The 17,969-nt window shown below is 34.6% G+C and overlaps 2 pseudogenes; one reads left to right on the forward strand and one right to left on the reverse strand.

The window, feature by feature from the left end:
• Window positions 1–259: 259 nt before the first annotated feature.
• LOC141540765 (CCR4-NOT transcription complex subunit 7-like) lies at window positions 260–5,967 on the forward strand (annotated as a pseudogene).
• Window positions 5,968–12,814: 6,847 nt separating this feature from the next.
• Window positions 12,815–13,728, reverse strand: LOC141540766 (olfactory receptor 2T29-like; annotated as a pseudogene).
• Window positions 13,729–17,969: the final 4,241 nt, after the last annotated feature.

Below are 17,969 nucleotides of genomic sequence, written 5' to 3' on the forward strand. Positions count from 1 at the left end.
ATTAAGAGGGACAGCCGGGGGCATTTGTATTGTGTCGCTAGAGGTGAAATTCTTGGACCGGCACAAGACGGACCAGAGTGAAAGCATTTGCCAAGAATGTTTATTGTTAAATACCCCTAATAAGCAATCTGGTCACAGTCACCCAGATTCTGACTCCAATGAACAAAATCCAGGAATATATTAGATAGCAGCTGTGACAGCTGACCAACCTATGCTTACTATTTATATAAATGGTATACCATTAGAAGGATTGGTAGACATGGATGCAGATCGTAAGTTATTAGAGGTGCCAATTGACCCAGTCACTGGCCTAAGATTAAGGCAGACACCTACATGTCTGGGGTAGGAGAAGTTAGTGCTACCCCTTTAAGATGGATATTTGAAGGTGAACCAGGAGTTTTTACTCGTTTTGTGATTGAAAAAATCCCCATCAATCTGTGGGGAAGAGACATTTTACAGCAAACAGGATTACAAATAAGCACTTCAGCTTTTTAGTCAGGGCTGCTGTTGAAGGCCTACCTGCACTTTCACCGGTTCCCATTCAGTGGAAGACTGATTCACCAATGTGGGTAGAACAGTGGCCCTTAAGAAGTGACAAAATTCAGGCCTTATTAGACATAGTACAAGAACAACTTGACCAAGGATACTTGCGACCTTCTCTAAGTCCTTGGAATTCCCCAGTATTTGTGGTGAAAAAGAAATCTTGAAAATGGAGGATGTTAACTCATCTAAGAAGAGTAAATGAACAGATGGAAACTATGGGAACTCTTCAACCTGGACTTCCATCTCCTACTCAGTTGCCAAGAGAATGGCCTCTTTGAGTTATAGACATTAAGGATTGTTTCTATTCTATCCCTCTAGATAAGGAGGATATGAAAAGATTTGCTTTTTCAGTGCCTAGTATTAATTTGGCTGAGCCTTATAAAAGATATGAATGGACAATTTTGCCACAGGGAATGAAAAGCAGCCCTACTATGTACCAAAAGTATGTTGCTGCTGTTCTTGCTCCAGTAAGAAAAGCATTTCCAAAAGTAATATTGTTACATTATATGGATGATATTTTGGGATGTGCACCTGAGGAACAAATGTTAGAAGCATGTCTACAAAAGACCATGGAAACACTAAAATACTACAAACTGCATATAGCTACAGAAAAAATTCAAAGACATGCTCTTTTCAATATTCAGGATATGAAGTATATCCTAATACACTCACAGTACAAAAGCTTTCTTTAAGAACAGAGAAGTTGGACACCTTAAATGATTTCCAAAAATTAAGAGGAGATATCCAATGGGTGCATCCAGTGTTAGGCTTAACTACCAATCAACTGCAACCTTTATATGACATTTTAAGGGGAGACAGTGCTTTAAATTCACCATGCCAGCTTACAAAAGAAGCACAAGAGGCTTTGAGAGAAGTTGAACTGGCTTTATCCAATGTGGTTGAAAGAGTCACTCAAAAACCCTTGGAAATAGCCATTTTTGCTAAAAAAGAGGCACCCACAGTAGTCCTTCATCAAGGAGACAGTGTGACTTAGTGGGTGAACCTCCCAGCACAACCAGAACAAAGCCTTGCTCCTTACCCAGTGCTTGTGGTTAGAATTTTATTAAAGGCCATTAAGAGAGTAGTACAATTATCTGGGATAAGTCCTGAAAAAATTTACACATTCTATACTACGGCACAAATAAATATATGCTGTGAGACCATCCCAGAATGGCAAATTTTATTGGCCACAGCTCCAAAATTTGCACATGAATCTCCATTAAAGATAACCCAGCTACTACATAATTGGCGATGGATTTTTGAAGAAAAGGTTTCTAAAGTTCCTCTTAAAGGACCAACAGTCTTTACAGATGCCTCCAAAGAAAATATTTGTGCTATATACTCTCATGATTTAACCATAAAGAGAGTAGTCAGAACTCCTTTTCAGTCCACTCAGCAGAATGAATTATTTGCTATCATGCTAGCTCTTACTTATTACCCAGGAGACATAAATATAATTACTGATTCAGCCTACTTAGTAGGTGCAGTACAAAGAATTGACACAGCCCAAACAAAATTTGCAGCCTCTAATATTTATCAACTCTTTAAGGAACTTCAAGAGCAAGTGAGAAAGCATCCAGGCAAAATTTATATCTTGCATGTCTACTCACATAGTGGACTTCCAGGTCCTATTTTTGATGGAAATTCAAAATCAGATAGCCTTTTAACTATGTTAGCCAGTACTCCTTTATTTCAGGAAGCACAAGAATCTCATTCTAAATATCATCAAGCTGCTCGAGCGTTACATTTACAATTTGGAATAACCAGAGAGGAAGCTAGGAGCATAGTAAAAAGCTGTACAGCTTGCCTTCCTTTCCACACTCCTATGCTCTCTCCAGGGAAGAATCCTCGTGGTCTAAGACCCAATGAAATCTGGCAAATGGATGTGACTCTCTCTATAAATCTTTTGGTCATCTGTCTTTTATCCACGTGGTGGTAGATACCTTTTCAGGATTCACTTTTGCAGTGCCAACAGCAAAAGAGACAGCCCAAGTGGTCACTGAATTCCTTATCCATGCATTTGCAATTATGGGTGTGCCACATGAAATAAAAACAGATAATGTACCTGCATATACTTCTAAACATTTTGCACACTTTTGTGCACAGTAGAAGATTTTACACTCCACTGGCATATCTTTTAATCCACAAGGTCAGGCAATAGTAGAGAGAAGAAACAGAGACATTAAGATACTCCTCCAAAAACAAAAGAAAGGGGTAACCACAAGTAACCCTAGAGAACTTCTAAATTTAGTTTTCTATACCATTAATTTTCTAATTTTTGATAAAGATGCACTGGCTCGGGCAGACAAGTTTTATAACCCACAAGAAAAGCAGTGTCCAGTGTGAGCAGCTCCACTGTCCTTAGATAATCGCCAGGTGATGTGGAGAGACCCAGAAAGTGGTGAATGGAAGGGACCAGATACAGTAACTGCTTGGGGGAGAGGGTTTGCTTGTATTTCTTCAGATGGAGAAGGAATCAGATAGGTGCCAACAAGTCGTATTCGCCTTGTCTCTCTCTGATAGAAAAAGAGAAAGACCTCAAAACAAAGGAGAAAATCTAAGAAACATCTGACACTGAAAGAGTATGGCTAATAAGAAGACTGTTAAAGAACTTTAAAACCAGCGGAATCATTGGATTTCCTAACACAAGATGAGACTATTGGAGGACTTCAAAACTTTCAGGATAAACTAATGGACAATGGACTTATGGACATTTATAAATTCTCAATTTATGATTATTTGATCATGTTATTTGTTACATACTTCTAGCATATGTTATGTTACTATGTATTTATGTAATTTATGTAATTATGTGTAATACCTCCCATATTGATGGATTTATGTTTCAAGGTCATGACCACCCTATGTTCTAAATCAAAAGAAAGGGGGAGATATTAGGATTACAAGGTGAGAACTCAGGTTGTCTAAAGAATTCTCTAGCTCAAAATTTACACCTTTGGTTCAGGCCTTTGAAAGGAGTTTGCACCTTTGGACTTCTGGGAGAGAGTTTACATGTTTAAAAGAGTTTGCACCTCTAAGAGGAGCAAGTTCATTGGTTGAAGTATTTCTCACAACCCTGCTGAGTTCTCACTAGCATAAAAGAAGAGGGCAGTAAGGCAAGGAGGGAGTCTGGCTGGGAGACAGAGTTGAGGTGGCAGTCTGGAAGGACAACTTAGAGATGACCAGACATTTTTACTCTAGATTTAATTAAATGAAACATGTTAATATGTCTGTTCTCATACCCCCTTTAAACATTTTAAAACATCTTTTCTAGTCTGATAGGTGTGAAATAGAACCTAATTGATGGTTTAATTTTTATTTATTTATCATTCATGATTTGGAATATGTTCATATTGTTGATAATTTAATATTCTCTTGAGGTGTTCTATTCATATCTTTGAACCATTTATTCATTATGTTTCTTTTTCTTAAAATATTTGAATCAATTCTCTTTGATATATGATTTTTATCAGAAAATCTTTGCTATAATTTTTTTCCAAATTGGCTGTTTCCTTTAAGTTTTAATGAAACTGATTTTATTTTTGCAAAAGTTTTTCAATTTATATAATCAAAATTATCCATTTGTCTCTTCTAATACTCTCTATGCCTTATTGAGACAAGTCACTCTCTTTTCCATAGTTTGAAAAATATCTATATCTCTGCTCCTCTAATTTGAGTAGAATGTGACTTTTTATAATATTATTTCTAATTCTACAAAGTAATCCTTCAGTAATTTGAATAATATGGCATCAAATAAGTAAATTAATGTAGGTAATATTGTCATTTTTATTGTAGTGGCATGGCCAAACATTGAGAATAAATATCTTTCCAATTATTTAGACTTATCTTTGTTTCTTTCTCTTTTTTGTTCTCTCTCACTCTCTCTCTCTCTCCATAAATATATATATGTGTGTATATATATATGTAAATATGTATATATGTATGTGTATATATATATATGTATATATATGTTGTATTATTCTAGTTTCCTGTAAAATAATTTTTTTACATTTATTTTTACATTTTTGAGTTACAGATTTGCTCCCTTCCTCCCTCCTTATCCCATCCCCCTTCACTGAAAAAGCACATACCAGGTGCATCAGGACAACATCAGGGCAGCACTAGGTAAACATTCAAGGCCTGTAGCCACTGGCACAGAAACCCTGAGACAGTGCTTCTTCTACCCAGGAGGCAGACTAAAATTCAAAAAGAGGAAAAAAAACCCAAAATGAGCAAAAAACAATAACAACAAAGAATCTGACCATACAATGAATACAGGCATAGTGGGACAGGGAAGCTGCTGGATAAAGGTATTTATTGGACAATGGAGTTCTTGGTTTGGGATACAGGCCAGAGGGGAAAACTAAAGTGAAGTCAGAGGTACCATCAAACTTTTCACTCCAGGACTGGAGGTGATTTAGTAAGCTCTCATTTAAAAAAAAAAATGAGCAGGCAAAAAAACAACAACAACAACAAAAACAACAGCATAGGAATAGAGAAGACAGACATTGTGGGCCTGGGTCAGGTGGGAAGGGCTGCCAGGCCTCTTGTCTCTGGAAGTATGCAAGGGGAGGCTGGATGGCCACTGGTTGGACCTGAGGTCCAGGGCATCCCTGCTCAGCCAAAGAATTTGTGAAGTTTGGGCTTGCAATCTAGATGAAGAAATAAAAAAAAATTTATCAAGTTATACAGAAGTATAATTTCATTGCCATGTTTCTAGGTGTAGCTGCAAGACCTATTGGAGAATTCAGAAGTAATGCTATCAGTACCAACTAGTGAGATGTAATGTAGATTTGCTAAAGATAATTCAGCTTGGGTTAACATATGAGTAAGGAGAATACCCTCCAGAAACTTCAACATAGCAGTTCAATTTCAAGTTTAATTTAATGGCTGACATATATGCTCAGGACTCCATACAGTACCTAATAACCTCTCAAATCTAGTTTTAAAAGCACGAGGAAGAAGGGATTAAGACACTATTTTGCAGAACTTATCATGACATCAGGTTTCATGTTGTCTGAGGGAGTCAAGTGGCTTTCATTTCACAGTGGTTATGACTTTGGTTATTTAGTCAAAATCCTGACCAACTCTAATTTGCCTGAAGAAGAGCTGGACTTCCTTGAAATCCTCCAATTGTTTTTTTTCTGGTCATCTATGATATTAAGTACCTCATGAAGAGCTGTAAAAACCTCAAGAGTGGCTTACAGGAAGTGGCTGAGCAGCTAGAGTTGAAGTGGATAGGACCACAGCACCAGGCAGTATCTGACTCATTATTGACCTTTTTCAATGAGAGTAATGTTCTTTGAAGATCACATCCATGTCGCCAAGTATTGTGGGCACTTGTACCCCCTGGGTTTGGGTTCCTCCTATGTGCAGAACAGTATGGGGAATACGTATGAAAAGGAAGCCAGCAAGCAGTTATGACATGAAATGGATGACAACAGGGCTTGGTGTTTGGAGTTACACATGTGCTTGTATCTAGGTTTTATCTCCAATTAAATCCTTTGGACAGTAGACAATAAGGCTTTTTCTCTTTTTTTACCCTGCTTTCTTAAACTGTTCTCTCTTTTGTCTTTCAGTACTAATTATGACCATTCCTTCCACAGATCCTGATAAGTATAAGTCTTCAGGTTAAATTTGGCTATATAATTAATCCATCTGTTAGCAAGCATGTGTGGCCAAGGGGAACATCCATATCAAACTCAATTTTTTGGTAAACATATCTAGTTGGTCTTAGTTTGTACCCCGCCTCTTTGCTCCCATTCCCAGATCAACAAGCACTGACTGTAATTTATTTCCCTGTTTCATATCTCTCCCTTCCAGTATGCAAGAGTTTTAGCTATTTGAGATTGTGGACCATCAATTTTGCACTTTAAAGTGACTCAGATCCACCATTTTAGTAGAAGTTTGGGTTTTCCTTGCTATCGGCCTGAAAGTTGATCATTTGCCAGTTTTATACAACACTCTTGTTTTGGACCCATGGAACAGTCTATTTACTGTGCTGCAAATCGTTGACTTGGCAAAGCTCTCCAAAAGGAAAAGAGGGGCTCCTGTAGAGTTGAACCCCTGAGGCTGTGTAATCCTGCACATCAGGCCAAGTGGGTTTTGGATTGGTCTTTGAATGGACTTTGGGACTGAAGTGCTTCCCAGTAACTTTGCACCTGTGTGCCAGAGCTGTTGGCACCTCTTTGGCGCAGTTGCGCCTTTGCCTTGGTCTGCTTCCTTGCTCACTTTTACCCTCCATGCCTCAACTGTCCCTCACCCCTATCCTGTTGTAGTCATGTTTAGTGAGCCCTTGTTTTAACTCCACAAGTCAATAAGTCCAAAAAAGAGCAAGTCATCAAGTCCAAAGAGAGCAAGTCACCCTAGGTATGACTTATACCAAATTAAATTAAATTAGAAGAGAAGAGATTAAGTTTTTGTAGTTGCTATAAAGACAAAAATGATTAAAAAATTTGTTGTGAAACAACAAAATGAGAAGAAAAGTTAGATCGAATAAAGTCACCTGAGGAATGTAATGCTTGTTTTGTGTGCATATCTTTGCAATATATTTTCTATATATTGACAGAATAACTGTGAAGTATTTTCTTAGTTATGTAGACAGGAGCAAGTGAGCAGGCCAGAGCATGTGAAGGAAGACTTTGGTAATGGGTAGTTTAAACACTACTCAGAAATCATGATGGACGGCAAGTGTGTGTGTGTGTGTGTGTGTGTGTGTGTGTGTGTGTGTGTGTGTGTGTTACCTGCACTTAACTCAAATCATATTAGCTGTTTGCCAGATTGGTTTCTTCCCTTGTATTTTAATATTCTTTTCTTGTTGAGTTACAATGTTGTAACTGGGTTGTCCTTCAGAAAAATTTCTTGCAAAACAGAAGATATTATTTGTTTTTAAAACTTTTGTTAAAAAAAAAAAAAAAGGAATAGGGAAGACAAAAGTTCATCTTCAGAGGAAACTATTAAAGTTAAAAAAAAAAAAAAAGGCCTTTCTTACTCCAAACATTAAATTGTTACCCGAGCAAAAAGAATTTATACAAGAAATTTAAAAAAAAAATAACTCAGTGAAAATTAGAATTGGACAAAGAGAAGATTGTGAAATTATGAATCCAAAAAATTAAAAAACAAAATAGAAACAATAATAAAATAGAAAAGAATGGGAAACATCTTATATGAAAAGCAACAAATCTGCAAAACAGATTAAGAGAAGAAAATATATGACTAATTGGACCACCTAAAACTATGAACAAAAAAAGAAAAAAGAAAAAAAAACTGACCTTGATACAATAATATAAAAAATAATTTAAAGACGTCCTGAAGTGATAGAAAAAGAGGAGAAAGTAGAAATTTTAAAAATCCACAAATTACAATCTCGATGAGTCCTACAAGAAAAACATATAGGAACATCACAAAATTCTTTAACTCCCAGATAAAAGAGAAAATTTTACAAGCAACAACAACAACAAAAAAAAAATGCAAATATTCTGACACCACAATTAGACTTGCACAGGATTTATCTGCAGGTACAATAAAAGACCACAATTCCTAGAATACTTTATAGCAACAATCAAAAGAACTAGGATTATAAGTGTAGCTAGGTGGCAATGGATAGAGCACCAGTCCTGAAGTCAGGGGGATCTGAGTTGAAATCTGGTCTCAGGCACTGAACACTTCCTAGCTGTGTGATCCTAGGCAAGTCACTTAACCCTGATTGCATCAGTGGAAAAAAGAAGAAAAGGAATTAGGGTTGTGGTCAAAAATATATTCACAAAATTAATTATAATATTGAATGAAAAAATGGACATTCAAAGAACTCTCAGATTTTTAGGATTTTGTCTCAAAGAAACATGAACTCAATAGAACCAACATGTAAGAACTAACATAAAAAGAGATTCAATTTCAAGGGACTCAGTATGGACAAACCGCTTATATTTTATATGTGGAAATGTAAACCATATGTCTAAGACTGGCAATAGTAATTGTGTAGTTCAAAAGAAAGAGTGGGATTGAGCTGAGTATGATGTGACTCTAAAAAGGAAAACTTTAGAAAAAGTAAAAAAGATATTATGGTATATGAATGAGGTGTGAAAGTAAGAATTGCATATAGATTATATGGGAGAGGAGGGCTGGTAATCTTGAAAATCTACTCACATCAGGGATAGGTTAAAAAAGAATGTGTGTATGTGTGTGTGTGTGTGTGTGTGTATAACACACACACACATATACACATATTCATTTATATGCATATATATACATACATACATATGTATACATATACACATATATGCCAAGAAGGGTATAGCACCTTCGAAAATCTAGAAAGAAATAAGTGGGGAAGGAATAGGATAAATATAGAAGGGTATATAGATTGACAAGAGTGTAATAAAATATGTAGATTAATGGGAATGGCATAAAGAGGGAGGAAAAGATTGGGAAAAGAAGACATGGGAGTGATCCATGGGAATAGAGGTAAAGAAATTAAGTGATGGGAAAGCAAGTTAAGGGGTAGAAATAAAGTAGAAGAATTAGGAGAAAGAAGAAATAAAAGATATACACATACACTGTAGCAATGATTGGGAAGAGAATTCATTAGGGAAAAAATATGAATAGTAATCATTGATCTTAGAGAAAGACAAACTTTAAAATATGAAGAAAGAAATTGATTTTATATATCAGCCAGATTAATATTGTTTTAGATGTATGTGCATGTATATGGATATAAATATACATATATGTGTGTGCATGTATATTAGGGGTTGTGTGTACATATTTTTGTGTGTGTAAATGTGTGCATATATACATGAGTATATCAATGCTTAACTGTAGCTTGCTTGGATAAAGTGGGATAGAATGGGGCAAGGAAAGGAGGATAATAAAGTAAAAAGTGCATAGAAGTACAACTACAAGAAAGCAAAAAATATGGATAGTTATGAGTAAAAAAATATATAATGTTATTATACATACCTTCTTGAAATGAAAAATTATGGTTCAATATTTTGAATTCTTCCTAATATTCTACTGGGCACATGACAATATTTTTTCTTTCTTTTTTCAGTTTTTTAAATTTTGCACATAAGTTTTAAATATAAATGTATCTCTCTAAAAAAGGAAAAATGTAAAATAATAAACATGAAAATTAAGAAAAGGTCATTAAATTTGACAATTAAGTGCTCACAGGTAATTAGAAGAAAAGTAGAAATTTGGAGTAAAATTTTTTGCAGCAAGTTTCTCATATAAAAATATCTATCTCAGATTAAAAAGTGAACAATAACAGATATTTTTAAAATTGTATGTAATTTAAAGGCAAATCAAGAGTTAAGAGATTTCCATTGCCGAACTCAGATTGTTTTTTTGTTCACATAATAATTGCCGATTGCCATGGGTTCAACTGGAAATTTTCAGAGGCTAATTAAAAATAAAAGCATTTAAAACACAAAACTTGTTTATTCAAATGAAATTTATTGAAGGACATAACACAGTTGACCAGATCTTAGGATAACAAACATTAGCTGCCTCTAATATCTCTTGTAGTCTTTGTGTGAGCACTGATTTCTTATATGATACTCAATTGCAGAAACCAGGTAGTTATGATCTGTGGGAAATAATTCTCTTTGTAATAAAACTTCTTCAGTATCGTTCATTCTGAAGGGAATTGCTCATATTAAGAGAAAGGCCATGTTTCTGGAATTAATCAGTAAATGTACTTCTTCATTGTAGAAGAATTTTGGAACACATTATGACTAACCTCATAAACAAATTCATGACTGGTCTTCTGAGAAGTTCAGCCTTGAAATACATTCAACAGATTATTTATAGGTTGCTGAAATAGGAAATCTTTATTAGGCAGCCTCAAATTATTATTGTATCTCAATCTACACAGGCTGCACATTTAAAATACTAAATTTATCTTGAGAATGATTATAAAATAAATTACCATTAAGTTGGAAGAAGACAAAGAGCCCTCATAGTAACAGTTCTCACAAATTACAAAGTAGGGAAAAAACAAACTTTTAACAAAGCTACTACTATAAAGTTATAAGTGACTAGTTAATAACTGGTATTAATAAACAAAGAAAGTGTAAGCTGTATACTACATTCAGCACAAATGTTTAATCTACTAAAGAAGGAAATATTTATTTAAAAAATAGAATGAAGACTTTGGCAGCCCTACAAAGCAACAAACAGAAAATTAGTGGCATAGATGACAACTAAGTATCATGCCCATAGTGTTTGAATCTTCCAGTTTTAAGATCCCTAATTCTCAATCTTGAGAAATCAGAGAAAATCCTCAAGATTGAACCTCCCATTCCCAGGTGAAACATAACCACTGAAGTTGAAAGTCAGCAAAACAACCAAGAGTGCAAGCAAGTTACACTGTCTCATCCAACACCCAATTAAAAAGGTATTGAAACAGGCAGAAAGCACCAATTTAGAAGTTATTCTTGAACAGATGATTACACAAAAGAAAGTACCATTCTATATTAAAAGGCATTTGTAAATCCAACTCCATAACATCTACAAGCAGAGAGTCAATGGGGAAAAAATGTATTTCCTATAAGAACTACATAAATATCTAGAGATATTAAGTATGAGCTTTAAAATGAAATCAAATTTGAATGAGAAAAAGTAGTTTAGGAAGAAAAGTGGCATGCCTTACCTAAGAAACAGAATACCTGAAAATTAAAATTAATTAAGGAGAAATTAGTGATTCCCAGGAAAAAAATGAAATGCTAAAATAAAATCAAAGATTGCAAAGAGACGAAAGTATAAAATACCTGATATCAAATGACTGCTATCAAAAATGCAATTTAAGAATCATTAAACTAAAAATGATTTTCAAAAAGTCTAAACAATACATTTCAAGAAATTACAAATGAGAACTGTCCAGATTAAAAAGAATTAGTAAAGATAACACGATACCTGGTGACTTCTAATGAAAATTAAATAAGGTCTTGAAGTACCGTAATCCAAATTGTAAATGATATGTGCTTACCAAAAAGAGAAAATTACCCTATAAATCCAAGTTTAATCCTCCAGTAGAAAAATATAGAACTTTAATGGAACCAAGACCTTTCAAACATTTCTAATGAAAAGATTACAGGTAAGTAGGATGGGAAGGAGCTATATGATAATGTGGAAATAAATATCCTTTCAAAAATTTAAGGTCTTTCAAAATAATACTCTATTCTGAGAGTTTTGAAAGAGGGAAGAGAAGGGAAGATAAAAAGGATACATTAGTGAGAATTTTTACCCTTTTACAGGATTAAGGATCATAAGGATAGAACAGAGGTACATAACAGTCTCATAGAAGGAGGTAAAAAATCTTCATCAGAGGAAGGTTTACATAAGAGAACTCTTGTGGCCATCTTAAGAGCTCAAAGTATATGAGCCCTTTGATCTCAGAGGTGAGATGGATGAGGAGGGAGACTCACCAAGTGTGAAAAGAGCTCCAGTTTATTATGTTAGTATACAGCCTTGTTGATATACATTTTTGCAAGCGTGATCAGTGTGTGAACAATCACCGATCACCATTCAGAGAAGCAGCTTGTGGGCTTTGAGTATGCATGGTAACTGCCAATGGGAGGAGAGCCAACCCAGCAACTTAGCAACTCGCTTACAGGCCAGAGGTCCTGCTTAGCAGCAACTAGCTATGATCCTCAGATAGAACTTGTTCCCTTGGTCATGAATCATTGCTCCTAACAAGGAGCATTTCTGCAATGTGCACCAAAGGTCCAAGTGGCCTCTGTACACCCTCTTGGCAGAGTCCCATCCCTAGCAGAGAATTGATGAATCTCTTGAGTTTAACAGAAAGGAAAGATTATGGTAATGGGTATAAGCATGAATTCTTCCATGGTAATTAAAAGTTTATTCTAATCATCTAATCGGATCTTCTTTTTTTAATTCAACTTGTATTCATGACAATAATGTGAAAACTTTCTAAAATACTTTGTCAATACATTAGGAATTGGGAACCCTTCTGTTTCCAATATATATCATGTGTATATTGCCATACAAACAAAAAAATGAAGGGAATTGAGTAAAAATAATTTTGATAATCCATTCATTTTTTAGATATTTAATATTTATTTAATACAACATTGACTAAAAAGTCAATAATTTTTTTCTCAAAAGTTTTCAAAAAGTCTCAAGGACTGTAAATTAATTTGGAAGGATGGAGCTGCCTAGCTGCCAATTTACTACAGGACAACATGAATCAAATGAACTGATAATAGCAAATAGGAGAATGTGGCATATTTTTAAGTATGGAGAACATATTCTACTTCTGAAAATCAGCTAAAACTAGTTCTAAATATAACATTTTTTTCAAAGCTACTATGACATCTTTATTCCTGAGGCTATAAATGAGAGGGTTCATAATAGGTGTTAGAATAGTATAGAAAGCAGACATCATCATATCCTTTTCAGCAGTATAATAAGAAGCAGGGAGCAGTTCCATAGAATAGAATGTCTACAATTATATGAGAACATGTGACTAATGCTTTCCTACAACCTGCATCCTATAGACCATGAGGAGAATAAGGAAGTAAGAGCTGGAAATAATTATATCAGGAATGAGAAGCATAAGGACACAGTACAGGTACATGAAAGTCTCATTGAATGAGGTATCTGAACAAGAGAGTTTCAACAAGGTAGGGACCTCACAGAAGAAATGCTAAATTTCTCTGGATTTACAAAATGGAAAGGTCATGGCGATGGGGGTAAGCAGGATGCCATCAATAGAACCCAAGAACCAAGAGACAGTTGTAAGACATATTCAAACCCTATGGTTCATGAGGATAGGATAATGAAGAGGGTGACAAATGGACACATACCTGTCATGAGACATGGCTGCCAAAAGGAAGACCTCTCCCCAAGTGTTGTATAGAGGAACATCTGAATCCCACAGTTTGGGGCTGAAATGGTACGAACTCCAATCACCTGATCCAACAGCATCTTGGGCACAGTGACAGAGATATACATCATGTCCATGAGGGAAAGCTGACTGATGAAAAAGTACATGGGTGTGTGAAGGTGATGATCACTTTGAATCAAAAGGATCAAAGTATCATTCCCAGTCAGAGCTACTGAGAAAATAAATATTAGTGACTAGAAAAGAGTAGGGTATTTGCTTTGGTTAAAAAGCCCCAGCAAGATGAAATCAGTCCCCATCGTTTGATTCTCCAACCACATTGTTGGCTTCTTGTCATTTCACCTAGGGAAGATAAAAAACAATCAGAACAACCAAGGATTTTGTGTTGTGTCCTTTATGCATAAATGATAGAATTCATCATCTACTATGAAGGAAAGAGATACACTATTGATTGTTCTAAGAGGACAGAAGTGTATTTTTGCTAACAGGAGAGAGTCTCATCAATCTATGATAAAGATAGTCTAACTTTAACCTAAAGATAGACCTACTTGGATAGAAAATTCATCATCTTGCAATATTTTCAGACCCTAGAATTCTATGAAAGATTATTCTCATATTTAAAGAGTATTTATTCAATATGAGCTCTATAGACCTGACATATATACCCATTTTTTTTTTATTTTGGTCACTTAAGCATCTCAAATTCAACAACAACAACAAAATAGCCAAAGGTAGATTTTCTGTAATAAAAATTGGAGATGTTCAAAATTAATCTTGTGCTTCCTTTCCAAAAGTTTTCTAAGAGAATCATGGACATTGCCATATTCTCAATTTCTCAGACTCACATTCTTGGTGTTGTCCTAAATTCACTTTCATTTCTCCCCATGTTTATAGCACAATGTCAAAGCTTGTAGCTTCTTCTTTCATAATATCTCTTATACAGGATCCATTCTCTCCTCTTTTATGGCCACCATCCAAATTTAAGCCATTATAATTTCTTTTTCTAGATGAAATTGGCCCTCCTGCCATTATCATCTTCTTACTCCAAGTTATCCTCATTCAATTGTCAAAGCGATTTTCCTAATGTGTAAGGCTGACCATGTGACCTCCTTCTCAGTAATTTCAATGTCTTCTTCTTTCCTCCATGAGTAAATAAAACAAAAAGTCTTCTTTTTAGTCTTTTAAACTCCTTATAATCTAGCCATTTTCCTCCTTCCCAACTTTCTTACACTTTAAATCCTTTGATACAACTAAATTATCCTGGGTGCTATTCTTCATAGACAGTCTTTCACCTCCTTTCTCTGAGCGTTTACATTCACCATTCCCCAAGTCTGGAATATTTTCCTTCCTAACTTTCTATCTCTTCATTTTTTTTTGGCCTTTCCCAGTTCTTTGTAGTTGCTACTGCTTTTGGTTCTGAGTATCTACTCCTCTTTTACTGATACATCTACTGCTATTTATGCTCACTTATACAAGTTGTCTCCCCCATTACAATATGAACTTGTGGAGAGCAAAAACTTTCTGTTCTTTCTTTGTAGTCCCAGCATAGCATACTGAGCCACACATAGCAAATAAATAATAAATGTGTGTCAAAATCATTCCCATGGAGAACAGAAATACAGTAGGGAGAGGGGTTCTCACAAATGCTAGAATCTTATAAGGATATGTTCATTTTAACAGCAGTCTTTGCACATATATGAATCAAAATCAAAATTTTGGGGAGGGGACACCATAATCGTAGAAGAAGATCTACTGAAGAAAGTAAATAAGCTTTTATTTAGCATTATACTCTATTTCTGAAACCATACAACCCATATTACAAAATGATAGGAAATAAAAATATTTTAGTCAATCATCACAACAGCCTTAAGAAATAAGTACAATTAAGTATCCCTATTTTATATCGGAAGAAACTGAGGCAGAAAGTGGTTCAAGGAAATTACGGGTCTGAAGGCACATTTGAACACACATCTTCCTGATTCCAGGTCAGGCTCTCTATTACTATACTATCTGGTATATTGATACTTCTATTTCTCTCAACTCAATTCAAAGAATCTTTCATTCTCTAGACATTTTTAGCTTTTTTCATGAATGTTCATGATAGACTATGTGCCAAGAATGTATTCTTCCCTATGCAACCATTGTATTTAGTGTCTGGAGGGACCTCTATAATTATCTAGTTAAAGTACTTTATTTTAAAAATTGTGAAATAATCTAATAGGGATTCATTAATCTGCATATTCAAATCCAAGCCTAGATATTTTTGTTTAAAATAGTTCATGGGATTTTGCCATTTCTACATTCAGATGTTTAAGAAAATTATGCTTTGTGCTACTTAACCTTGAATAACTTCAATGAAAAAAAAATAGAGGTTGATTTTCTATAATGAAAATTGGAGATATTCAAAGCTAACGTAGATGTTCTTCCGAACTCAAAATGCAGAGGAACAAACAGGCACATGAATAACATGGTCCGTGGAAATTAAGAATACATTTATAAAGTGTATTATGTTCCTTATTCATATGAAAACTGGAATTACAGAAAATCAAAGTAATTTTAAAAGAACTTAAGACAGATATTAGAAGAATCAATCAGATAAAAGCTAGACTTATCTGATTTCTTTTGAGTTAGAAAGAAATCTGACAGGTTAGTGAAAAACCAGGTAATAGAACTGCTATTAACAAGGAGAATGTTGCTGAAGTCATTAGATTGGATAGATTCTGTCCCAACTCCATCTAGGTGTCTGGATGAATGTTACAGTAAGCATGATGCATTAAGAAAGTAGCCCTGAGTGAAAGGAAAGAAAGAAGAGATGCCTTTAATTCAGAGAGAGATGTTGTAATATTACATCATCTGCTTCTTAATAATTCATCTTAAATGAGGAAGAATTCTTGAACCCAGATTAACTTAAAAGAACACTATCTTGGAAATAAGAGGATTGGATGGAGTAAGACAAAGATTCAGGGTCTGATTCTACCTGCCTCTAGGATTTGGAGAAAGTAATTTCTCTTCTTAGAATCTTGGTCACTTTGACTCAAAAATGAAAGACTAAACTTGATGTCTTTTTCTATTCTAGAATTTTATGGTCTTTTTTGGTATCAACTAGGAAGTTTCTGATTTTTGGAAAGCAATGCATTTGAAACAATGCATTTAATTGAATTTCTTTTTAAAAAATCTTTTATTAATTCATCTTTCTTTAAAAAAAATTTAACAAACACCAAGTTAACAAACACTTCACAAAGCATATTCCTTTCAAACAACAAAAAATTTCCATCTTGACTTTCCTTGAAATTTTTAGCCCTAATGTTTTTTTTCATTTTATTATAGCTTTTTATTGATAAGACATATGCATAGGTAATTTTTCAACATTGACTGTTGCAAAAACTTCTGTTCCAAATTTTCCCTTCCTTCCTTCTACCCTCTCCTCTAGATGGCAGGTAGTCATGTTAAATATGTAAAAGTATATATTAAATACAATATATGTATACATATTTATATAGTCATCTTGCTCCACAAGAAAAATTGAATTTAGAAAGAAGGTAAAAATAACCTGAGAAGAAAAACAAAAATGCAAGCAAACAATAACAGAAAGAATGGAAATGCTATGTTGTGATCCACACTCACTTCCCAGTGTTATTTTACTAGATGTAGTTGATTCTGGTCATTACTGATCAATTGGAACTGATTTAGATCCTCTCATTGTTGAACATAGCCACTTCCATCAAAATTGATCCTTATATAGTATTGTTGAAGTGTATCATGATCTCCTGGTTCTTCTCATTTCACTTAGCATCAGTTGATATAAGTCTCTCCAAGCCTCTCTGTATTCATCCTACTGGTCATTTCTTACAGAACAATAGTATTCCATAACATTCATATACCACAATCTACTCAGCCATTCTCCAATTGATGGGTATCCATTCAATTTCCAGTTTCTAGCCACTACAAAAAGGGCTGCCACAAACATTTTTGCACATACAGCTCCTTTTCCCTTCTTTAATATCTCTTTGGGATATTATCCCAATAGAAACACTGCTGGATTAAAAAGTATACAGTTTGATAATTTTTTGAGCATAGTTCCAAATTGCTCTCCAGAATGGTTGGATCCGTTCACAGCTCCACCAATAACGCATCAATGTCCCAGTTTTCGCACATGCCCTCCAACATCATTAACTTTTCCTGTCATCTTAGCCAATCTTAGATGTGTATAGTGGTATGTCAGAGTTGTCTTAATTCGCATTTCTCTGATCAATAGTGATTTGTACCCTTTCATATGAGTAGAAACAGATTCAATTTCTTAATGTGAAAACTGTCTGTTCATATCTTTTGACCATTTATCAATTGGAGAATGGCTTGATTTTCTTATAAATTCTCTCAATTCTCTATATATTTTGGAAATGAGGCTGTAATCAGAACCTTTAACTGTAAAAATGTTTTCCCAGTTTATTGCTTCCTTTCTAATCTTGTTTGCATTAGTTTTGTTCGTACAAAAGTTTTTTAATTTGATATAATCAAAATTTTCTGTTTTGTGATCAATAATGATCTCTAGTTCTTCTTTAGT

The sequence above is a fragment of the Sminthopsis crassicaudata genome, chromosome 4 (assembly GCF_048593235.1).
Source record: "Sminthopsis crassicaudata isolate SCR6 chromosome 4, ASM4859323v1, whole genome shotgun sequence".
Lineage (NCBI taxonomy): Eukaryota > Metazoa > Chordata > Mammalia > Dasyuromorphia > Dasyuridae > Sminthopsis > Sminthopsis crassicaudata.